Raw genomic sequence first — 27,332 nt, 5'->3', positions numbered from 1 at the left:
TGACCATTGATCTTCTCAACCACAATGCCGTTATCATTTCCTCAATTATCACATCACCGAATAGAACTTGTACATACTATATATGCATGAGCCTAAACAAAGGTGCCACATTTGGAGCATGACCACCCACTATCCTTGAAAACCTGATACCACCCGTTACTGAGTTGTATTAATAAATTGTTTGTATTGTTCGTGCCTTAAGTTTCAGTGATGTACTTTTTTGCTTCTGCATTGCCACTTGATTTCTTTCTCGTTTTCATAGAATATATACGAGTACAACGCTTCAACTATATAGAATGCTAAACATATTCGTTTTTCCTAATGATAAAACAATTTCACGTGTACATCCTTATTAGACCCTTATTGTTTCAAATGCTGCAATGTTTAATCACATTTCAACACATAAGGACTGTATATTTATAACATAGTATTGAAGTTCTTCAAATTAGTATGTATTTTGACATGAAGAGGTATTTAACAGAACTGCATAATTCGTTTTAAATTTTCTATTAAAACTTATAATGTGTTTTGTATTCATGCTAAGATATGATATCATCATTGTTTATATTATACCGGATATGGCTCAAGTTTAATTGTTATTGTGTTCTAAATTCATCTAATTTTCTTATATTACATATGATGTTGGAAAACACACGATTCGATTCGATGAGCCAATCGCACTTTTGCAAAAATCTGTAAAATTTAAAAAGCACGCATCCGTGGTAGAGTGACTATAAAAAGCAGATATATTCCCGTTAGACAACAAATTTTGTTTTTGTTAAAAACGAGGAGGTATGTCTATCTTTACGTTTCCAGGTAAGTAAAAAGTTCACAGTTTCCTAGCATTATACCTACCTAACTAACTACTTTTCGGTGCACTAGTATTATATCGTAATACAAAAATCAACTAAACAAATCTGTCATTTTCCCCCAACCAATTGATCCCTAACACGTATGTTGCTTTTTCTTTTTATCTTACCTCAGATAAAAACACTTGTGGCTTACTTTACACATTTTAACAGAAAAAAATACAATCTTATAGTCTTTTTGTTCCAATTTAACTTAAATGAAAACAGTAAGTAAACGAATTCCATGTGTGACATACCTGCAAATCTTTAACATAAACTATCTGGTTATTTAGTCCGGATTCGTGGACCTCACAAAAGCATGTTGATGTAGTTGTGGTTTAATTATTAATCAGCGTAATTGAAGGGACTACTTTCGTCTTGATTTGTAAATTCCGGATTACATATTTTCCATTGATGTAGCTTGTGCGCATCTTATGAAAGTACATGAATTAAGATATTAAAAACCGGATTGAACACCTTTGCTCCATGAAGAACGGGAATATATCTGCTTTTTATGGTCTACAACATGCTGAAAATGATTATTGGAATAACTATAAACGGCGATTACTGACATATTTCAATCATCTTTACTTGGGATTGTTTTCAATAAATATGGTAAACGTACTTATATGGTGAAAAAAAAAAATTGCATCCATTGTAAACGACACATTGAGTATGTAAAAATGTAGTAAGTTGTAAGTCAACTGGTAGTTTTAAATGCTTTTAAAATGTTTATATAAAAAGACCCGATAACCATCTGCGCCCGAAAACAAATGATCTTATAAAATTGAAAGAGCTATGATTAAACCAATAATATCACAATCATCCCATTCTTCAACATTTTGCTCAAATCATCCTGGTTCAGCATGTAAATGAACAAAAAAATATAGGAACATTTAAAGTTACTTTTAAAACAATTAATTATTTTCATGTCATTGTTGAAGCATTGTCTCAGCTGCTTGCACTTAAACAAGAGATTTAGCCTCACGTAGCTTGATTTCAGAAATACTCTTTTGGAGAACCGTATAGATTTTTATCTTTTTCCATTTTCTAACATTAAGAACATTTTTTGTTTTCATTTTATTTTCACTGGCATTTAAGTATTAGAATAAAAACAAACTCCTGCCAAACAGAATCATAATATTTCTATTGTTGAAGGTTTTTTTTATCTTACCAAGTCGAAAACAAATTTCTAATCCGTTGATTTGTTCTTGTATGGTTAAATTTTCATTCTAAAACAATGCAATCCATTTAAATTCATAGAATCAATATGTAAATTCAAAAGCATTTATTTCGGTTTTTTTTTCACAATATCTCATTAATGAAAATAGCCATTGTAAGTCTAATCAATCCTTATCTTTCTGAGCTGAAATTTATTTTTAATGTTCTCATTTTAAACTCACTATTTTCTCTTGTTTTCGCCTTAATTGTTGATTTTCAATTCTGGCAGATAATTTGGCATATTGACTTTGACAAACATTGTTTGTTTTTCATTGATGGTAAATTATCTTTGTATATTTCCTTATATCGTGTTCTATACATTTGCAAATTTACTAGTGATCTTTTGAATGTTGAATGAATTGAATTTTGGTGTTTTAACGCCACTTTTAAGCACCGCTTTAGGGCTATTTCATGGCGGCCAGTTTTTATTGGTGAAGGAAGCCGGAGTGCCCGGAGAAAACCACCGACCTTCGATAGTAAAAACTAACGATCCTAGTAAATTAAGATTGGAGTTGGGGTTCGAACTCACAACCTCAGTGTTGACTGGCTAGTGATTGAATGTTGATAGGCTCCGTTTTATGCTAGAAACAACACACATTTAATTTTAATTACTTTAAAATGATTTGAAGTTTATAAAACAAATTAAAGTAAAATACTATGCGTATTTTTATGCCAATGCCGACGTAATAGTTACTAAAGTAATGAAACCCCAAGGATCTAACAGTCAATCAGCAGAGATATCAACTTTTAGAGCTTTGCATAAGGAGGGCATTTTCCTTTATCTAAAATGATTTTGAATGATACAACAACAAAATTGAATACACCACGTCCGTAATGGCATGTCAATGCTAAAATAGTTCAATCGTAAGTACTCGGCCATTATCTCTACGTCTATTAAAGGCGTAACGAGAATGGCCGAGTAGTTACGATTGCAAATTATTTGCAACCGGGATGATTATGCAGTACTTGCAACCTTATGTTATTTGTGACGTGTACTTGACTGGTGAGTAGATGATTAAAGGAATACACTTTTGTTTATTTATTATTTGTGATGCAGTCTATGCTACAGTTCCCGTGAATACCGTAAGGGGTGTATCAGTTAATTAATTATATGCACAGGTTAGACTATTACATATATAACTAACATCATTATTTTTAATTTTCCGTTTTTTGGATGATGTTGTTCTTTGGCAAAATCTTACGGTGTTTATATATCACAACTCGTTCGCTATGATCGTGTCTGTTGTGACGTTTTGGATTTTATTGAACGTAATCTATGTATAACGGGTAAATTATCAAGTCAGGGATTTCGTTACAACAAATTACTTAAAACCTTTATTTTTACGGAGATGTTGTTTATTTGTTTCCTCTGTATGACGTCTTTACACTAAATTCATTGGATGTTGGATGTGTACTGATTGATAGTTTAGGCTTAGATGCATGATTTATTTTTATTAGTTGTAGTTTGCTGTCAGAATCTGCGAGTACTCTCAAATCTGTACTTAGTGTCTTTTTGTTGTTGGGATGTACAAATACCCGGCCACGTTCACTCTGTGTTTTTTGTAAGATGTATTTCTACACGTGTCTGTATCCATCTGATGAGTTAAGCCTTTTTCATCTGATTTTGATAGTTTGTTCTTATGTTGATCTGTTACACCACTGTCCCAGATTAGGGGAGGGTTGAGCGCTCGCTAACATGTTTAACCCCGCCACATTCTCTGTGTGTCTGTCACAAGTCAGGAGCCTGTAATTCAGTGGTTTTCGTTTGTTGCTGTGTAACACATTTGTTTTTCGTTCATTTTTTCGTACGTAAATGATGCAGTTAGTTTTCTCGTTTAAATTGTTTTACATTTGTCATTACGGGACAATTTATAGCTGACTATGCGGTTTTTGCTTTGCTTATTGTTGAAGGCCGTATAGTTGTTAATTTGTGTATCATTTGCTTTCTTGTGAAAAGTTGTGTAATTGGCAATCATACCACATCCTCTTTTTTTATTATGTAAAACAAACTCTGTCACATAAACAATGCGATAATCGCTCACCTCGACCTTTGGTATATAGTTACTAATAAAAGAGGTCAATGCGCGATTTTCATCAATAAATGCATTTTAATCTTTAGGCTTCTAGATTTTCATTAAATCAAGACATATGTGTATATACAATCATTAATAGCATGAATGATGTTGTATATTATAGGCTGTTTGAGGTAGATTTTCTGTATACAACGATCTTGGATTGAAAAAAAGATGTACAAAATGAATCTAGATCTATGTTTAATCTTCTAATTTTAAGACAAAATGACACTTCATATGTTAGATTTTGTATTTAAAAAAGAGAAAAAAGTTATTTATTGCATTATTTAGACTGTTTCTTTTTCAAATGCCAAATAATTATTTTTGTTCGATTACACTTTCAATCTATTCTATACAAGTATATATTACTCATATAGAAAGAGTTGTAAAAAATCGTTATACCACTGTCCCATGTTGGGGAAGGGTTGGGCGCCCGCCACCATGCTTAACATCGCAACATTCTGTATGTGCTTTGTGGTTGTCGTTAGTTGTTGTATATTATATTTGTAATTCGTTCATTTTTTAAAATAAATCAGGCCGTTAGTTTTCTCGATTGAATAGTTTTACATTCGTCATTTCGGGGCCTATTATAGCTGCCTATGCGGTGTGGGTTTTGTTCATTGTTGAAGGCCGTACGGTGACCTATTATTGTTATCTTCTATTTCACTTGGTTTGTAGTGGAGAGGTGTCTCATTGGCAAGTATAGCACATCCTCTTATTCTTATATTGATAATGAAATTTCCTATTTTAATTGTAGCAAGAACACAAGTTCTATGACATTTTTTTTTTTTTTTTCGTTTTATTTTCTAAAACCATATCACAGAATCTATCTTTTCGCAATTTATTTCGAAATTATATCGAAAAGTTTCTTTCTATTCTCAAAACAGTTTCGTGTTCATGAATAATTTTTGCAATACCTGGCTGTTTTCCAAAGCTTGAATTTTGAAGAAAAAAATTGCACGGTAATTTTTTTTTTATAATATTTCTAACAAAAGCAAGGTGAATCTACATTTAAAGAATGCACATTCTAGCTTTTCCTGGAAGAATAGAAACCTAAAATTATTTTAATAGTTTTAACTTTTGATGAATATGAGATAAATTGAAATGTTTGGTGTCCATTCATCAAACATCAGCAAGGGAGTACTGACTAATGGGCCAATGCTATCCACTGAGACTTAACTTCTATCAACAGTCCCATCGACCTAGTACATGATAAACTCTTTAAAGACATCATTTATGTTACACACCAAGCGCACACGTTAAACTAAATGTAAACTAGACTCGTGAAGATTACAAAAATAATTCTGATGATGAAATCAAAAGCAAAGATGAGGAGTTAAAACAAATCTTTAAAAACATCTTAAACTCATATCAGCAAAATTCAAAATGATTCTTTGCTTGCTTTTACGTTATTCCCTTATCATTTATAGTGTCGAAAGAGCAACGGAAATGGAGACACGAGATCTATATTGGATTATAAAAATGTTACCTGCAGCAGATAGTACTACCAAATCAAAGTATTTTCCACTGCCATCTGAAACAGACTTGAATGTAGGTAGCAATTGTTGTTAATTGCATATACTGTTTTCAATTTTAATCTGGTAGTTTAGAGCTGGTTGTCAATTTTCTGTTTCACATGAAGCCACAAAGTAACATTAGGACGATTGTTTAAACAAAGCTGTGTTCTTATTCAAAAACCTATGGTATTAGTGAAACCATTATCGCTATTAACATTCTGTTTTTGATCTCTCTCATTTTGGTTGATTCTATTAGACATGTCATCTTGTGATCGTTCTGACATATTGTTTTCGTCAAAATTACATAAGTTTAACAGATTTTATGAAATAATAAAAGCAAGATATTTGTTATAAATTAACAAGTTGACTTTTAAATATTTCACTTGCTTAATACCTGGCACTACAATAACTCTAATGTGAGTTCTACGTCTGGTTTAAGAACATTATGTGTAGATTTTAACATGGTTTTTCATTCAGACTGTATAATGAATTAAATTACTCATCAAGTTAATAGTAAATTTGTTTTGAAAATATAAGTTAAAGCAATCTTATAAACTAGAAACACAACATATAAAAAGTTTTCTGTTTAAAGGAAACAGTTGTTTACAATTTTCTCACTTTTAATTTAACAGAGACAAATATAAGTAACGAACACTTAAACTAGAAGAGGCGCCTGAACTCTAAATAGACGAAACTGGGTAGGCCAACATGATCAACGTCTTTTGATGTGGATCCATCACCCATCAATCATATTCACAACCAGTTTAAATGTTAAATTAAGAAACGTAATATAAATCAGTTAAATTAGAGATCGGACGACAGACTGGCACAGGCAAATAAAGATGTATACATGTATAAGACCACAAACAAAGATCCTTAATGAGCCGAGTCACAAACACACTGTTTAGTCAATTAATAGAAATAATCGACAAGTTGATAAAATGTTACTGTCATTATGTTTTCTCATTACTCTGTTAAAGGAGTTTCTTGTGTAACGCGTACATCCGTGTTAATGAAGTCCGTATATTGTGAACATACACGAGTGTAGAAATATATAAACGCAATAAGACGGATCAAATGTTATGCTGCTATTGGGAAATGGGAACTTGACAATTAAAAAGTAACAATCACAACGTTTGCCAAAGGTTTAAGTCACATATAAGCGTTATTAAAAAATACAGTGTTTTAATTACCAAGCGTAAACACAAATGAATATAACATGCAATAATATTAATACTAACCATTCAAATACAATTACACTATATTCTATTGTGACTTAAACACGTGTACATTCTTTTTATTCTTTTAATTAATTTTATTAACAGCAACTGTTTGGTATATCAAAAAAGGTTGAAGTCCATAAAACCTGAAAAAAGCAAGACAATCCGTCTGAGACACACAGATTGTTGAAATTTAGAATGATGTCTTAATTGACAACTTTTTTTATGATACAACCTGTTGCCGATAATATCAGTTCACCATAACATTTACATTCAGTTCATTTTAATTTCTCAAGCGTTAATTTACATTGTATCAGATATGTCCAGGACTTAAATTACACTTTTTTCAACTTGGCAAGGTGCTCAGAATGTTTAAAACATTTCTTATTCTGGTTATAGTTTTGGACTGATTGATTTTTTGAAGAAATGCAAATGGATAATGATCAGGAATATGCACAAAGTGTGTAAGTGTCGTTAGTAACGGTAATCGTATAACATACATTTTTGTAACGGTTTTGTGTTTTTAGTTATAGTATTTTTTTTTTCGGAGAAACAATACGTTTCTTGATTATTGTGATCATGATAAGTATGTGCATATAAGGTATAGTGCCATACGAACATTAGATATTGCCGTTATATATGGCATGTGAGGTTACATTCACTCGTGTTTTGTTGAATAACCTTTTATTCACTCTGAAGTAAATTTCAATATTAAATCAACACGTATTATTCAATCAATGTTATGCGGATAATATCATATATATAACATTTTCATTGATGTTGTCTCTTTCCTAATGACAGCATATTCCTGAAAATCGGGAGAGTACACAAAATCTGCAGCTTTAGAAAGGAAACTTTAAAGATAGGAAATGGTTACTTAAAATATATATAGAACTAAAACTGAACTTATTCATAATTACTTAAACTTAATAAAAACAAAAAAGATGGCAACAGAAAAAGTCAAGACTATATCATGTATTGACTACGGCAAAAGTCGTAAACCCGTGTTCAAATGTCGTAAATTGATTATGCAGAGATATGATATGCACCTGCGGGGATATTGTGAACTTAAAAAGGAACGACACTGGTGCGTAAACATTATAAGCGTCTCCTGCTATGCATGCACCAACCGCGTTGCGAGAGCCCACTTTACTGGTGATTAAAGCTATAGGACTATGACACATGTCGCTACAGAGTTAAGACATCGACACATTGTATCGATCGACCAACTCGAAATGATGACTAACAATATATGTAGTTTCGAGTTTTGTCTTTTTACCTAGAACTCTGTTGGTGATGTTTTTGTTGTGTAAGACAGACATACACAAGTATCAAATACTGTCTAAATTCTTATTCCCATTGTAGACACGAAGAAATAAATTACAGCAGCATGCAAAATGCAACGTCGTCTTCGTCAGTGCACAGAAGTGGAATTGAGGTTGGATTAAATTATGAAAAAAGTATATTATAAATATAAAATAAAAAGTATTTCAATTTGAAATTAAACAGTTTGACCTGTAAACATGTTATACAATAAGATCTTTCCTTCCCGACTATCGATGATAATAGTTATGTGAGTCGAAATAATTAAATTATGTTCATTATTTAACTTTTTCAAAAGGTATATATCATGACTTTGAACAAACTATCTAACCTTTGATGATGTAGACTTCCCAAGAAAAAAGACGTTGTGTGATATGATATTATGTAATAATGTACGATGTAGGGAACTGTGAACGATGCTTGTGGAGTGTTTAATTATTTTAACACATTGTTCGATTTATACCAGATAACTTGCATTTAGCAATTACCGCAAAAACGTTACATTAATTGTGGTTGATTTTGAATGATGCATGCACATCATGTATTATTCAAATGGTAAAGAGGATGGGGAGGGATGTATGGTACTTAGTGTTTAGCGTAAAGGTGTAGGCCTTCCTGTGAAGTGATGTATAGAGTAAAGTTGTAAAATTTAAAAGTTAAAAGTTTACACCATTAATGAACTATTTTGTTTAATCTGAAATATCAAGAATGTTGTTCTTGCTGTCCGTAAATTTAGAAAATAACTTTTAACGAGCTATATGTGATTCGTTTTGTCTTCTACTATATGGGTATGCATGCAATACATGGACAGAGGAACGAATGAACGGACGGATGGACCCATTCAACTACCACTATATCATGTATATACCGTCTAATTTAGAAAGTGGAGTATATAGTAAATATTTTGAAAAAATAGAATGAAGGCAATAAAAAAAAAAATATCCTCCTGACCCGAAGATAAAAACATTAACTTCGCCATATGAAAATTTAACACCACTTTCAACACTATCGTTGTGTTCTGTTTTGTTGGTGGAGGAAGCCTTGACAACAAAAGAAAAAGAGGCTTCCGTACCTTTGCCAAAACGTAAGTTTAACATGCTTGATAATGTCCAAACGTTGTAATCTTTAAAAAAAATTAATTCGATAACCTCTCTTTTTCGAAAAAAAACTTATAAAAGTTGATAGATAGTAAATGTCAGGGAAAATGTGAATAAGAATAATTAATTCACTTATTTTAACGGGTTTTTTTTTTGGTATTGTCTCCTTTCAACATTACATTAAATTGCCAGTGACCTTTTAGAAAAAATATACATAGAAAGATGATCAAATTGAAAATAGTTTATTGTCAAGTACACACTTTTCTAGTTTGGTTTATTTTTAGAATTTTACACTTCTGTGTAACACATTTCTCTATTCTAGAAAATGATATAAAATAAGGAGATGTGGTATAATTGCTAAAATAGACAACTATGTAACAGAGACCAAAACTATATGTGACGGTATGACCCCCTACATAAAGCAAAAGCCATCCCGCATAAAAGCTATCAGAAAGGCCCCGACATGACACTTAGATTTCATTTAAATTTTTAACTAAACGAACGTTTTGAACAAAGATTGATGTAGAGTAATAAATCGGATTCGGATGTGATTTGATTCCTGTTTTTTTATATTCATTTAGTTTGATCACTTTGCAGATTTTCCTTGTAGTCGATCAACACAATAGTAAAAAATAGGGGAACAACGATCTTAAACTTAATCGATCTCTACTATGAAACAATGCAATTTTAAGAATAATGATCGTGTTTTGCTGGATCCTTGACTTTGTATTGCGGAATAAGTTGTTACTTTTTTTTTTGTTTAAAAAAATCATCTCAGCACTATCAAACAAACCAATACAGGTAACTTTAATGAATAATTATCTATGCTTTTTTAAGATGGTCCCCACTATAGACTGTAGTGGTATTGGTATTTAACATCAGCGTCAAAATCGTATTTACTTTTCACACACGTCTATTGGAAATCATACCACATCTTCATAATTCTTAGGTAAAATAAGCTTTATTATCTAACTTTACACACAGATGTATTGAACATGTTCTTTTCATTAACAATACGAACTTTTCTCATTTGGTCCCATGAACTAGATAAAATAGACACCACATATACAGCTTCCTCTGAATCATTTTTAAATATAAAGCCCGAATTTGACTACAGTTGTAATCTTTTAATACGAGAGTATGACAAACGAGATGATTTCAATTTTGAAATTATAAAAGTTCCTTACCTTAGCAGCGATTTACCAACGGCATCCGCCTATGAAGTATACATTTCTGAACTTTCTTATTTTCAGGAGATTGCAGCTGATACTCAGATCTAGTTTGTAAAACGTTATCAGTGCCTGCGGAAACAATTAATTAAGCAGGGTTTAGGGTTTAGGGTGTTGGCTCTGTGTAGTATTTTATATACTTTACAGTTTTATCTTTATTTGTCTTTGTACTATTATAGTATAATGTTTCATTTGATCGTATGCCCCATACCGTGTTTCGGTATATGTGCATCCAGCTTTCAGATTTTTGACTTTTAGCGTTCTTTATGTGGGTTGGTCCAGATATGCGATAAGGACACATGACTTTTTGTTTAGCGTAGTTTCATTTTGTATGCCCTTGTAATATTATAATTTTTATCGGGTAAGTTTAAATGCCGCACATTTAAGCTGGTGCGCACTAGTTTGAAAAGTCATTCACACGACATCTAAAAACTAGTGCGCATAACTTTCAAATTCTGGTGCTCTCGACTTTAAAAATTGTGCACACGAGTTCGAAAGTCGTGTGCTCCAATTTGAAAGTTATGCGAATCAGTTTGAATGCCAAGCAAACAAGTTTGAAAGTCATACACACAAGTTTGAAAGTTATGCGAACAAATTTCAAAGTCATGTGCGCCAGTTCTTAAAAGTCTTGCACACCATCATTGAAAGTCGTGCGCGCCAGTTTAAAAGTTGTGCGCAACATTTTGATAGTCATGCGGTCAAGTTTCAAAGTCATGCGCACCAGTTCGAAAGTCGTGCGCACGAGTTTTCAAACTGGTGCGTGCAAGATTTAATATCCGGCAAACGAACATATTTATATTTACATGACACGTAAGGGGCTCCTTAATTTTGCTTTACTATACTGGCGGTATTATCAACTACATAATCTTTTTTGGCTGGCGTATTTGATTGATTTGATTGTAAGTGTGTGTGATCGATGTGAGCCAAGGCTCTGTATTGAAGGCCGTACTTTGACTATAATGGTTTACTTTTACAAATTGTAACTTAGATGGAGAGTTGTCTCATTGGCACTCATAACACATATTCTAATATCTATTGAACGTTAAATTAAGCTGTTTTGTATGTCTGTGATGTATGCTACTGGATGCCAGATATGATCACGTAAACCAATTGATTATGTTAGTGCTGCTCCCTTAATTTGGCAATATTACGGAACATTAAACAACTGTCATACAAGTGGGCGTATAAGCAAGTTAGAAAACCAGATTTAACCCACCATTTGTTTAGGAAAATGCCTCTGCAAAGTCAGGAATATGACAGTTTTTTTTTTTCTGCTATTTTGTTTTTAACAATGTTTTTTCTCAAATTTTTACAAAAATCAGCAAGGATCTTCGTTTTATAGATATGACTATTTATGAAAATTAATGTACATCAGATGAGACAATCTTAAACAAAACAACCTAATGCAGGACGGACAGACACCCTTATAGTGTTATCAGAAAACTAGTCGGTGTGGTATTATCAAAATACAAATCCAATGTGATTGAACCATTATAGCCTTACTTACAAACAAAAGTGAAGCGGAATAAGTCATGTAAATCCAATCTGTTGATATACCAATTACATGCATAAATAATCATATGTTTAAAGACAGATTCGAACGTTTTCGTGGATTTTTTTGTAATTAACGTATAAGCGGAAACAGATCTTTTACGCTCATTTTCAAAATCATCCAAATGCGGTCCCCGATCTTTCACGATCCGTGATATCAATTTTTTACAAATATAACCATTATTTTTAATAAACTAAATCAAAATAAATTTAAGAACTAGTTCAGACAGTAATATTGAACGATATTTCTAGGGGAAGTTGTAGTTTATGCATTAACAATCACGTTTGTTTACATTTTAATTTTTCTGATATTTCAAAGAGCAATCTGCCTTTTGTAATTTTTGTAAAAACGGTGTATATTTAAGTCTTGATTTTTTTTTCGGATATTGTTGAACCATTTTGACAGCCAGTTTTGTTTTTCCATTATTTTTCATAATAATTGATAAGATAAGATTATTTATTGACGAATCATGTGTCTTCTCGATATTTTTTCATTCACAATTCTGTACCAGATCTTTCACGATCTGATCGCAATGCTTGACCACCATTAGTTGTTTCATTTCTTTCGATAACCCGAATGAAACCATTGATTATGTTGTAAGTTTTCTCAAGCCTAAATAAAGTGCATTTTTTTATGAAAATACTTAACCTGATGTAAATGTGCAATAGCGTGAACAAATATCCATCAAGTTTTTGTGGTAGGTTAACTGATAACACAATGTAACAAATACTGTGACAAAACAGAAATATTGAATTTGGATCTAAACCGATTTGTTAAGAGTCTCCAATAAAAATTTGTTTAAGTGGTTTTTTTGGTTTGTCTGAATACATTGTAAATTTAAAATGATAAATAAATGGTTATAGAACTCAATAAATAAATGTAAATTAAGAAATATAATGCTAAGGAGTACCTGTTCGATTTCATGCATCTTTACATTTTGAAACATTTCAAAGGAGTGTGACCTCATACCGTGTCGCATTTGTTTGATTGTTCGTTCAACTTACGAACACACACACACACACCTTTTAGAATTAAAGAAGAAATTAGCAATGTCAATCAAATTAGTAAATTATTTAAAATATTAAACTTGATATTTTTGCTGTGACGCACATTCAGCATGTGCTTCTGATTGTTTTATTATTTCCTATTTTTAATTGTTACTTTTTTAATAAGTTTCAATTTTATTATAGCAAGAAGAACTTTTTCATTTAAGTTATTGCGAAAAAAGTGAATATTACTTCAAGGGTAAAATGCCTATAGCGGCCCCTCGGTGACCGAGTATTTTATCTAGTTCAACTACTATTATATCACTAAAATGTTACTACTGGGGATGTGAGTTCAAACTCCGCACGTGGCAGGTGCATTTGCCTCTGATCTCAAAATTGTGTGCAACTGAATCTTTGAAAATATACAAATGAAATATATCTAACTGTACAAATTTTGTTTTAACTGTTTGATGGGTCTCTATTTTCGGTCCTAGATATTAGCAGTCAATGTATTTTTACACCAATACCACATTAGTTTAAATCCTAATGGTAATTGAGAAGGATTCTTAATATTTTTTTTACTGGTGTTTCTTCTGGCTTTCAAATTTCCTGAACTCGTAAAATAACATACAATAGAAAGGCAGTGGGTTGTCAAATCATTACCAAGATCTCAATACCTTTGAAATAAATCCTCTTATGGATTTTAGAGGATAAAAAACTTATTTCAGTCCACACACACCATAACAATCTGATAAATTAATAATAAGAGTCATGGTACATTTTGTATGTACAGTGTAAAACATTACCTGTTCATTTAGTACAGTATCAATTTGAGAATTTTTTTATTGTTGGTGCGAATTCTATCTAGGAATACTTTTTTGTTATGACATGTTTGCTTGCAGTGATATCTTCGACGTAAATATTTCATGTAAATGTTAGATACAAGTTATCGCTATTTGTATTCTCGGTCATTCATTTGGTATCTAAACCGAAATTAACTCTATCCCATTACACTATATTCATCGTCAATGTTTTTCAGTAAGTTTAAGAGCACTTCAAGGGAATTTGTGTTTAAAATGTGAGATATCATTTCTTGTGGTTGTGGCCTGTTATCTTCATGTAGCATGAAGATATTTTTGTCATATCACACTACATATAGTGGCATACGAACAGAGAAACGGACTATACTTTTAATTCATTTCATTATCCAGCATAAGGAGACGATATTGCTACATAATCATTGGCTTTACGTTATGCGATTGCTGTATTTCAAAGGTCAAAATGATGTACTATTCATCCATGGCAACCGATTTATGTGAATTGTTGAAAAAAGTACAAAGAATTAACATTTTTCCCCTACGAATCTTATTTTTGTGAAATGATATTACATTCTGATTAGTGTTATATTTTCAAAAATGTTTGATGATAAAGTTTGACACTAGAAACGGACATAGGACGTCATACTGATATGCTCAAAAGACTAGATCACAGTCACGTATAGTTCTTTTAAACACATCGTAATTGTTTAACATAAGAGAAAAACTTAGAACGTTATTTAATTAAAAGAGAAATAAATAAAATCACCGAAGGCTCAGTTATACATGTTATAATTATAATAAAATTAAATTACTCGATTTAAAATCAACCTATATAATTCTCACCGTGAAATCTTTACCTATGCATGTTTTAAAGACAAAGTCTCCACAGATACTATGCACCGAAATACAAACCGATATGTTTTTGATTCATTTTCAAAACTTCACAGATATAACATAATAACATGTTTGTTTTATAATCTTATACATACTAAAAATGTATATAACTGTTGATGAAAATGAAAAGACTTTAAAACAAGAGTTATAAATCAAAGAAACAATAAAATAAATGAACAATCTTTCTCAAAGATAATAATCAATTGTTACAAATATGTAATGCAGAAAAAATGACAGTTTACATTAGGTGAAGCTAAAACTTATAAGTTATCAAAAATCATATCAACCCACAATACGAAACTCAATGATTGGTTGACACAAGAATGGCAAGAATATTTCTGTTTAAAGACGAATTCGAAATTGAGCTAAAGTAAAAAACTAACACATCTAGAAATAATTCAAACATGTTAAAAGAAAGCTGTATATTATTACGTGTAATATTTAAAACGTGTCGAAAAATTAGTAAACGTGTATATAACTGTACATGTGTTGCTGTATTGACTATATTCTACTGTATAATTGCCAAGAACTTTGGCCCACATATTCGGAAGATTTGTTTAGAAAATAAAAAAAAAGCATTTTTCTCATTCCGTTGCGCACTGTTATAAAGATATCATGTTGTCTCCAAATAGTTCATAAATTTTCTGCCAAGAAATAAAGGGTTTAATCAGCTAATTATTACATACTCAATATGCTAAATGTGTGTGAATGTATTCGTTGATTCGGTATTTTAAATTCCATACGTTTTAAATCAAATTGTATCCTTTCACCGGATCTTAATAATATCATTTCACTTTTCTTAACTACTTTAACAATTGTATCTTCTGATAAAAAATGTGTGGGTTTGGATTACATTGAGACGAAAGAGCAAGTTTGTTTTTGACATAACCTGTTTTTAATTAAAAGCATACTTACATTTGCAATTTGAAGATACCATTACGCCCATTCGAAATGATCTAACTATCAACAATGCCTGTATCGCAAGGTAAGTTTAAAAGAACACTAAGCAGAGATATGTTATTCATTTTTAAACTCAACGTAGAAAAAAAAACCCAGATAATGGGTAATCTAACAATAATACAACAATAAGGTAACCAATTGATTCGATATTAATTTAAATATTGATTTGCATTTCCTTTTTTCGACAGATAAAGACTTATAAGGATTATAAAACATTCAACCACTCTGTGGTCATATCTGAGGGTATATTCTAGATTTTACAATTTATTACATTCAATAAAGACTATACTTGCCGTTCACAAGAATCTACACTGTATTTTTTGTCAAAATTAAATATGTTTGCGATTACTTGAATTATTTAATTACGAGTGAGTAACAGTTCAATCTATACAATGTGTTTTCAGAGAGGTAAATTTAACGAAATTGGACTATAAACGAATTTTCTAATTTGCTGTGTCAAATGTAGGAAATAATTTTAGAAATGAGTCTATCTCCATTATGAAAACCTCGGACTTTCTCACTGTGGTTGACTTTAATTTCTCGCTTACAATAACACAGATATTCGAGAACTTGTTCGCATTACAGAGATTGCAATACGAGAGACATAAGAAATCCCACTGCTATAGCCATAATTCATTGTTAAAACAACAGGTTCTTGGATTCCTAACAACCTTGTAATGTTTAAAATCGGCCAAATATCAAATCATTAATTTAAAGTTATACCGGAGTACTAATGAACGATCCTAGCCTGGAGACTTACTTCCAAGTTGAATGATATGAAAGATTGTCCAGTTGGGTCCTTTTTTTATATTTGAACATTTTTAATAAGCCTTAGTCGTGACGGTTATAAATGCTTTAAGGAAAACAACGTCCTGTCAATATACATGTTTTGATCCGGTTTTTTTTTTATTAAATAGTTCAATTGTTTAGGAAATAACAAATTTCTGTACATGTTTTGCAAACCTGTTTACTTTTGCAGTGTTGAAGATAAAAATTCAGAGCAAAGGGTAACACCCCAAAAACAATATTCCCCAAAAATGTTTACATCATCCTTTGACATTTTGCAAGGACTAATTAAAATCCAGAATAAAATCATCTAGCAAGATGTATAGATGTCAAGGATTATCGAAGCTAGTTTACTTCACATGCATACTCTAAGTCTGACAACAGTATAAATGGATATTATGATATGGGGAGTGTATATATCTTGCTCAAAATTTATTTGACCGTAAAATGATATATATTTCAAGTCGATGCAGGTCTGAAATAATGACTACTAGGCTGGGGATACCCTCATTAGACCAGTGGAAGCCTAAATCAAGCAGTTTTAAAAAAGTGTCAAATGATTCAGACTTAAATACGACAAGCTTTAATCAACAAAATAGTGGTCAGTTGGCCTTTTAATCGAGACAGTTGAAAGGCACAATCAAATAAACAGTAGCAGCATCGACACATTTGAACAAAGAAATTATTGTGCATAAAACATTTTAGATCATCTATATCAAGAAATAACAACACCTTGTTACAGAAAATGACGTATATATGACGTTTCACGTCCATAAAGTAGCCTGAAGAATAACCTGGTAATACTATCGATGGCAACATATTATTCTTCAGGGTTACAATCACTAATGTGCCTCAAATTGAGGAACTCATAAGCAGTGCGTAAACAAGAATACCAACGCAGTACCACACACTAGTGTCATTGGACATGTTTCAATTAACCGTACTTTACAACTTGTGCTGACTTAGAGAGCAGAGGACCATATAATAAAGGTGTAACAACTATAGAGTTAGATGTATGCATATAACTAAATGTTCTTAATGGTTGAAAAAAACCAATTGTATTTACTAATTGAAAATTAAGCTGAATAAAATCATTTAAGACAGCAGAGAAGATAATTCTTTATTAATTGTTTATTACTCAGACTTAAATAAAGAGAGAGCTATTTATACTGTAAATTTATGATGTCTCTGGTCTGGTCAATGGGTCAGAGCTGTCCTAACTAATGAAACGATAAACTGTTGAAATTTTAGAACATTTTTTCTCGTGCAGAGAAAATTCACTTGTGACCAGAGCATGATTGGATTACATCTTTCTTATTGGTCAATGATCTTGCGGGGTCAGCACGAGCTCACGTGTAAGTGTGGTGTGGTCATTCCCTTTTATCATCAGCCTTTGGCGTGTTAACTTGTAATTTTTATCAAACAATTTGTGAATAATTTAAATTTGATGTATATTTTTGGACTGGAGTAATTTCCTTTTGCAATTTGAGGTAAAATCGAACTATACTTTTATGTTTTAGCTATTTTATGCTTACATTCTGGACAAACTTACAGTTACTTTTGACCATTCTTTCATTCGTATAGATTACACGATTTTGTTGTATGCAATACACGTAGCAGTTGGTCAAATTCATCTCTTTGTGATAGAGATATTGGTGTAAAATTAATTTTGGTGTTGTTGGTGACACTGTGCGTTTGCGATCAAATTGTACTTATTTACCATACTTATGGAAAATTATAGCTGATGATAAACCCGATGTTGTATTTTTACAAGTTACTGAATCCTTAATAGCATATGTCGTTGTACATTTAAATGTAAAAGGCATCCTAATGTTTGCAGAACGTATAAGATCCGCCTGACGTATCTGTATGAGACATGGTTCAATTAAATAGAAATACAAAATGTTATGGGCATATGCTCATTAACAATGAATGGTAAAGACCTATTTCATATATATATATGATAATAATAATTATATGCTAATAATAATAATAATAATAATAACGATATTAACACACATGATAGAATGAAAAGTTACATACTTATATATGATATTATTAACTATTCCATACATTTACACTCTTATATGAAAGTGGCAGACAATATAAGTTTTAAGGCTAAGCTATGGTTTATTGTTTTACAAACCAATTTGCCTTTCTTGTTTTGGGTAAGGTGGACGATATTGTGATTGGTGCAGAGGGCGTGGTTGCTTGTACTTATGACCTCTGTGTATTTGCTTTTGCAAATATATTTTGTGTAGTGTTCATTGTTTTGTGCTATTTCACGAAACTCATGCTACTTTCGTAAATCTCGTCATGGTGCTTGGTTTGGAGCACATTTTTGTAAGTTAGTCTATTCGCCAATTTGCCTGTACTGGCCTGTTTGGGTAATGTGAACTATATTTTGATTGTTGCAGAGGGCGTGGATGCTTGTACTTATGTCCTCTGTGCATTTGTTTGTGCAGAGGTCGTGGTAGCTTGGACTTATGACCTTTGTGTATTTGCTTTTGCAAATATGTTATTATGTAGTGGGTATTTGTTTATGCTTCGTCATGAAACTCATGCTACTTTTTTTGGCAGAGGTTGTGGTAGCTTGGACTTATGACATCTGTGTATTTGCTTTTGCAAATATGTTATTATGTAGTGAGTATTGTTTCATGGTTCGTCATGAAACTTATGCTACTTTTATTCGCAGAGGTTGTGGTAGCTTTGACTTATGACCTCTGTGTATTCGCTTTTGCAAATATGTTATTATGTAGTGGGTATCGTTTAATGCGTCGTCATGAAACTCATGCTACTTTGTTATTTCGTCATGGTGATTGGTTTGGAATAAATTATTTTGTAATTAATTCTTTCGCTAGTTTCTCATGTTTGTCAGTATTTTAATACATGTTTCTAATGTATTAGTTAAATTATATTTACTAGTATAATTCATATAGTTTGGGTTGCGATGAACTTAATTGATAATTTTTATACCAATACTAAAGCAATGTAAGGTCGTATGCTTTTACTTTATAATAGATTTACTATTAAAAAGAACAATGGACAAGACATACGTTATCAATACACTGATAATATTTTAAAGTTCATACTCTCCTTTTAATACATGATATATATGTTTTATGGTTGATTGATTGAAGAAAAAAGAATTTAAAAAAAAAAATTAAAAAAAAAATTATCGCATATTATACCTTGACATGTGTTATGTTTGTTGTTTTAGATTTAGATCGAGTTTGTTATATAATGTGACAATTTTTGTTTTTCATTATTTTACATTTTAATTTTGTTTATTTCATGTTTTAACTATGGACGAAGAGAGCTGAGTCTGGTATTTATCTACGAATGGACTTTCGCCCATTGAAGGAGTTATGCAATACAGCGTGATATCAACAATTTACATGTACTTTTATATATCAGTGGTATGTCATAGTTCCGATAATACAAACAAACGAATGTTGATGGGTTGCTGTTTCACTGACGTTTATGACGCAAACGTGATTTCGAGATTAAAATTTTGATCTGGACGTTCGAGTCTTCATCAACAATAATTCTTGACTGGCTAAATCTACTTTGACTGTTTTATCAATACTAATTTACAAAAGGTGTCTTCGATCAGCATTTGGATACACAACTGGACCCTAGTTCTAATGAAAGTTTGAAGCACCAGTTGCACGCTCTTATTTCACCATCTCTTTAAAGTTTGCTCTGTCGTAAAATTAGTTTCGACTCTCGGTACTATACAGCACCTAGGTTTAGAAAAAAGACTTCTGCTGCAGCTCATGGATTGAATTCTCGTATCCGCGATTCAAGGATTGAAGTCAAATGCGTTTATTGAATTTTACAGGATAAAAATGATTAAGTTAGTAACAGAATTTTATGCTTCAGCTGTTTTGTGTCAGTCTTGCCTTCCAAAACTTTTATGATCTTTATTTCATACAATTACAACCATCTTGTTTTGGGTCAGCATTGGCTGCCAAAACGTTTTATGATCTTTATTTCATATAATTAAAACTATCTTGTTTTGGGTCAGCATTGCCTTCCAAAACGTTTGATGATCTTTATTTCATACAATTACAACTATCTTGTTTTGGGTCAGCATTGCCTTCCAAAACGTTTGATGATCTTTATTTCATACAATTACAACTATCTTGTTTTGGGTCAGCATTGCCTGCCAAAACGTTTTATGATCTGTATTTCATATAATTAAAACTATCTTGTTTTGGGTCAGCATTGCCTACCAAAACGGGTATACGATCTTAAGTAAAAAATGCTATGCTTCTGTTTTGGGTCAGCATTGCCTGCCAAAACGTTTATATGATCTTTAGTAATAAAATTCCATGCTTCTTTTTTGGGTCAGCATTGCATGCTAAAACGTTTTTATGAGCTTTAGTAATAAAACGCTATGCTTCTGTTTACGGTCAGTATTGCCTGTCAAAACGTTTATATGATCTTTATTTCATACAATTACAACTATCTTGTTTTGGGTCAGCATTGCCTGCCAAAACCTTTATTATCTTTATTTCATACGGATGGGGTCATTATTGTCTGCCCTCCTGATGTCTACATTTTGTTAAGACTGCCAACTTCATGTATGTATACATGAATTGTTTTAGATCATGTTATGATTGTCAGCGTTGCCTATTTTATTTTAGTTTCCAATTTATCAAATTATATATATAAAACGACTTGATGGTTTATCCCAATTTTGTACTAAATGTTATGGTCTTTAGAGGTCAATCTATCAAAAACCAGTAATTTTATTTACCTAAACTGGTTATTATTTAAAAGAATATTTTTCTTTCGAGAAAGATATTAGAGTATGTGTCAATAATTATAAATATTCACTAGGTTTAAAATTAACATCTCGTGGACTTTTAACGCAAGGTAAAGAAAAATAATACAAAAAAATCATTAAAAGCTGTATTTAGATTTCAAAGATATTTTTCATCTTTTAACTTAACTACGACCATACAATATAAACCCTTTTATGGCATTCAAATTACAAGTATGTTCAGAACGATCTCTTTAGCATGCCAGGAAAAAAAATGAATATGAATATGTATTTCAATAATTTATAGCAATGATATTCATTAAATTTATTTTTTATTCTAAAAATTTAAAATTTAATTTTTTTTTTTTTTTTTTTTTCTTTTATAGAAAAATCAAATTCCCGATATAAATGAAGTGATTTTTAAGTGTAAATGAAAAGTCTTCTAGCTTAGCAGTGCTAAGTAAATTTGGTAGATTCCCGTTATTTTTTTATAGTGGTATTATCAATATGAAATATTACTATTAATATCGAATGCTGGTATTAACCCATTCATTAAATTTCTAAAAAGCTGAACATTCAAAATTATTATTAAAGCTTATTTTTTTTATCAAGTCCTGAGTTAAGCAAAATTTTCTAAAGTCTCACATCAATTGGGAATACAACAAAAATTAACTCAGAGTAAAACAGTTCTAAATTAGATACTTATTTCAATTACAAAAACTTGGTTTCCTAAAGAAATTTATTTGTCTTTGTATAATTTCGATTGAAAAATGCCAAATGTAAAATGAGAATCAGTGACCACGATCCCATAATAGAAAGAGTCAGATATAAAACTTCCTATTTAGAAAGAAGTCAGGGCTTTGTAAAAATGTACTTTTATTTTGTTTGAAGATTAAATATGAACAACATTTTATTATTAGTTGTCCAGTACACAATGATTATGGAGAGATATCAGATCACTCAAATGAGGCAAAAATGTTTTCTGTTAATTACTGTACTAATACTGATTGTCTGTACTAAAATATTTAGGGGATAATGTTATTAGATGTTGAGATGTAAGACGAAATGTGAATACATATATTAAATAACGATGATTATTGTAACTTTATTGCTGCAGTCCTGTCCGTAATAACATTTACACCTTCAGTCATGTTTATCAGCAGAGATAATTAAAAGGTAATATATGTAGGTTTATTATTATATGAACTTTTAATATATCACCTGAATGTGGAAACGTTTTATAAAAACATAGTGTTATTTTTTGGTGTATTTGAGTGTCATGCTTCCAAATTCTAATAAGTTATATATAAATTGTATTCACGTCGCCAGAGTCATCGGATAGGGATCCACTTTTTCAACCTCAGAGTGGATTTGTGGCAGATTTTGCTCCCCACATTTGCTATTTTTTGTCATTTATTCAATTGATATGATTTTAGTTGATGTAATTTCGTATTAATTATGTATTATAATTTCATATCAATTATGAACTTTTATGTCAAATGTTTTATTTGCAAAATGTATTTTTTGCATTTAATGATTTTGAATAAATGACCTTTTTTCGTCAATTTAGATTTTATATCATATAGCAAAACAAGCCCAGACTCTTGCCTGTGTATACATTAGTGTGTTTATGGTATCTAGCTGTCTGTCTTAAAGAACTTTTTAACCTATCACAAGCCGCATCACAGAAGGCTTTTCGGGGTGTTCTTAATTAAGGAATCTCACTTCATACACCACAAATGTAACTACAAAGGTGAAAATGTCTCAGCTTCGAAAAAACCATCATACATATTCAAGTTTTTGATAGGGGCAGAGGATTTGAAAAAATGCTACCATCACTGCTAACCTGAAATGAATTGCGCATATTGACCCATCACGTTATCATCGATATATGTGGTAAATTGATAGCTCGTCGATACATATGCTAAAGGATGACAAGCTTCGAGAGAGATAATGAATTATAGTCAGATTCCCCGCAGTTGCATGAAAAAAAAACTTCAATTCATATAGTTGTAAATCGGATATATAAGCAGAAATAAAGACAATGATATATGCCGCATTCAAATTTTTGTTTTATCGAAATATGTATGTGTTGCTTATATATCATTAGTATTGGAGATCATTGTTGTTTGGTTAGCTGTATGTAAAAATTTCACAACTATCTTTTAATTTCTTCTCTTGGGACAATAAATATCAGTTTCCCATGTGATGGATCAAACAGTGAAAAATATTCATTTACCAAGAATGAATATTTAACAGCTTGAATGTGATGTAAAATAACATTTTAAGTTCGAGAATAAATAACAAACACACCATCTGCGACACGAAAGCTCATCATGCGTTTGTTCTAATTTGCAAACAGGAAAAAATATAATCTTGCTTTGGCAATGATGCAGTTTTTTATAATTATGATATAACAATAACATCCGTTTTTTTAATTATTTTGTATATCAATCCTGAGCAAATTAAACGTGTACAGGTCTTAATAGAGATTTCCAATAAAATGACTTTACTCGACATAACCGACCTAACTCAACGTATATCGTCCTATTGCATCGAAGCATGACGGAGGGGAGCATACACTGCATGCATATTTTGCTCTTTGAACACGCATTTTTTGCTTATATAGACTTAATGTAAAAATCAACCCCAACTAATTTTTTTAATCTTTAAATATTTTGTTATTAAATTTTCAAAGATTTTATTGACAAAAATATTTTAATGGAATAAGTAAGCTAGCAACTTGTAATCAAATACACCCATCATTCCTTGTCATTCCACTTGACCCATATTTCAGTTCTTCTTAACATATGAATTTAAAAAACTACCAAGTAAATATTTAGCATGAAAATATTAAAATAATGAAATCCGAAGCGAGAAGGTTATCTCTTTTTTTGTTTTTATAAGTTTTAACGTTTAAAAAGTGGATTCCAACACACCCGAATGTAAAAGGTGTACGCGACTAACTTTAAAACAAAATATTTTTCTATAATTTAATTCAAGATAATTTGACGTGGGCAGAAATTCATACTATTGATACATTTATCAAAAAGTGCTTTTTAGTTTTGAACTATAATAAAGCATGGGACGAGGTTTTGATAATGTATACCTAAACGTGCATTCGCAGATACAGGGGTAGAGGGCGTACTCCCCCCTTTCAATTGCCAAGTAATTTTGAACATCTCACATTTTCCACGTTATCTATACAAATGTTTAGTATAAAATCGTCCAATATTTTTTCGCGTTGCTTCGCTCGGCAGTATAAATTCAATTATCGGGAACTACGCCCTCTTTCAAATATCTTGGATCCGGCCATAACCACAAATTGTATAGCACAAAAAAAAAGTATTAAATGATTGTCGTTTGACTTTGATAAATACGTTTTAAAAACAACAATGTTTAAACATTAGACATCTCGCACGAGATTTAAAAGTTTAAGACTACATACTGAATTGAATTTTTTCCTCGATTAAGAGCTCACTTAACACGGAAATGTGATACTGGCGTGTAATCTAATGTACACATATTCTTGTTTCTGATGTTTCTTTTAATATAAATATTCATTCATTTAGTTATATATAATCCCACTAACTAATAATTATGTATCTTTTACTGATAAATTATCATTACATTTTATAGAAACTACATATAATCTGTTATACAGTTATGAACACTAATGGTCCTACAGACTCTCTGTGCTTTTAAAATGACACACGGTCTTGCTTTTCTAGAGTGTGTATGTACTTTTTTACTCAATTTGTGATATGTACAAAAAAGAAGATGTAGTATGATTACCAATGAGACAACTCTTCACAAGAGACCAAATGACACAGAAATTAACAACTATAGGCCACTGTACGACCTTCAACAATGAGCAAAGCCCATATCGAATAGTCAGCTATAAGAGGCCACAAAATGACAAATGTAAAACAACAAAAACGATAAAACTAACGACCTAATTAATGTACAAAAAATGAACGAAAGCACAGCAACAAATGATAACCACTGAATTACAGGCTCCTTACTTGACACTCACATCCATACATAATGTGGCGGGGTTAAACATGTTAACGGGCCTGGTGTAACAGTACGAAATAATTGATTAATATTCTAGACTGCATAATTATTCTGTATTTATTAGTTGTAGTTGTTTTTAAGATAGTGTTCAGTAGCTGTGAATACTCTAAGATCGGTACATGGAGTTTATTTTGAAATACTAGTAATTGCTGTTTTTGTGCTTCGTTTTAGTCGGACGAGTCAATCCCTTTCTTACTGTTTTAATTATGAGTAGATATGATCATTTGATAAACATACTTCTATGATCTCTATAGGCTTTAACTTGGACATTTATACAAATTATGTAGCAAAGAGATGCATGCATAAAATAAGTTCTCGACATAAATTGGTTAAAATATCAGATAAGAATTTAGCCTCAAGCTATAAAACTTACAAGCTATAATAAATACGACGAAGATTAAGCCTCAAGCTATAATACTTATGATGATGATGATACTGATGTATGTCTTATATCCAGCGACACATATTACATATATATTAAGGATGATGAAATGAGAGCGATTCGCTGGATCTAATTGTCCAACAAAATAATTGAACCCGTAATCGAGGCTGGCCTGCTACCAGTCAATTCCATATTTAATAAAAACCTGTTCATATATTTTATGCTTTAAGTGCATATAAAGTGCATATATTATTATTCTAGCAACACTTGTTTTGTATTGATATCACTTTTTGTTGCATAATTTGTTTAATTTTTCTCCTTGTTTCTTTGTATCAAAAAGCTTAGTTTTTATTGTAAAATGGTGTTCCACAGCTTCCTTTATCCTTGTGACTTGCTATTGTACTGATATCCAGTAGGCATGCAATTAATATTCTAAATAGTAAAGAATATTTTTTAACAAGTAGAGATTACCCCGTTTTGATCCAGACTTCCTTACCACTAGCATCTAAGATACATACACTGACAAAATATTGTACCCGCACTCATATTACAATCATCCTGTCTGTCCGTTCAACAAATATTTTCAATTTTCTCTTCAAAACCATTAGTATGCTTAGCATGCATTCTTTTGTCGATTTATTCCTAACATTCCTGGGGTCAAACTATCAAACAGAGTCCAAATGGTGTGAATTACGACTACAGTGGCTCGTGCTGTCGTCAACAATAAGCAAATACTCATACCGTATTATCAGATACTAGTATATAAGGCATTGACTTTGAAAAATGTAAACTTTTCAAACGAAAATAAACATTTTTACAAGAGAAAAATTAACACAAAAATGACAGAAAGTAACCAACGACATCCACTGAAGTGAACGCATCTGACTTGGGAAAGCCAATATAAAATTTGGCCTGATTAAACGCGTTTACCAGCGCTCAACACTCCGGTGTAACAGCACAATATAAGAAAAAAAAATGTAAAATTCAGTTGGAAATATCTCAACTAATCAATATTGAATTAAGCCCAAAACAATTACATTTTTATGATGAAAGACACGTACGTCGAGTAAGGTACGTATGCCATTTTATTGGAAATCTCTAATAAAGTTCAATCTTTTAATGTTTAAACATCGAACTTTTTTTCTAAATATAAAAAAGAAATAATTAAACAGTTATACCATTAACATGAAATCTAAATACAAAACAACTCAAATCGACACTATATACAATATATGACATAGACATGCAGATGTAGTCTTAGATCTGTAGATTCCCGATCAGTCGTCTTATCTGTAATTTTCAGGTGTTTTGTTTTGTTTCCCTTGGCTTTTACGTTGCGGATGGTGTATGTAAAGTATGAGGTGCTTTGTCTGTTAACGCATCAGTGCCGTTCTCTTTCCTGTTGGAGTTCTTGTTATTCCCCCAACTAGTTTTTGTTACCTTACAAAGATTGGTACCTTTAATGTTATTGATCATCCGTCAACTATTGTTGCCTTTGTTAACAGTTCATTTTGTGTCCTGGATGTTATGAACAATAGATTCTAAGGAAGAAGGAACAAAAACTTAAAGAAACAAAAGT

The 27,332-nt window shown here is 31.3% G+C and overlaps 2 long non-coding RNA genes across 2 annotated transcripts; both read left to right on the top strand.

Moving 5' to 3' along the window:
- Window positions 1–708: 708 nt before the first annotated feature.
- LOC127716227 (uncharacterized) lies at window positions 709–6,357 on the top strand. The gene is made up of 3 exons (XR_007988819.1): window positions 709–816; window positions 5,572–5,692; window positions 6,291–6,357. It is a non-coding gene; the product is annotated as an uncharacterized LOC127716227 (long non-coding RNA).
- A 927-nt stretch (window positions 6,358–7,284) lies between these two features.
- LOC127716224 (uncharacterized) lies at window positions 7,285–22,859 on the top strand. Its single transcript, XR_007988817.1, has 3 exons — window positions 7,285–7,342; window positions 8,244–8,316; window positions 15,708–22,859. It is a non-coding gene; the product is annotated as an uncharacterized LOC127716224 (long non-coding RNA).
- Window positions 22,860–27,332: the final 4,473 nt, after the last annotated feature.

Source organism: Mytilus californianus, unplaced genomic scaffold (assembly GCF_021869535.1).
Source record: "Mytilus californianus isolate M0D057914Y unplaced genomic scaffold, xbMytCali1.0.p SCAF_9, whole genome shotgun sequence".
NCBI classification, from domain to species: domain Eukaryota; kingdom Metazoa; phylum Mollusca; class Bivalvia; order Mytilida; family Mytilidae; genus Mytilus; species Mytilus californianus.
This window is presented reverse-complemented; position numbering and strand designations above follow the sequence as displayed.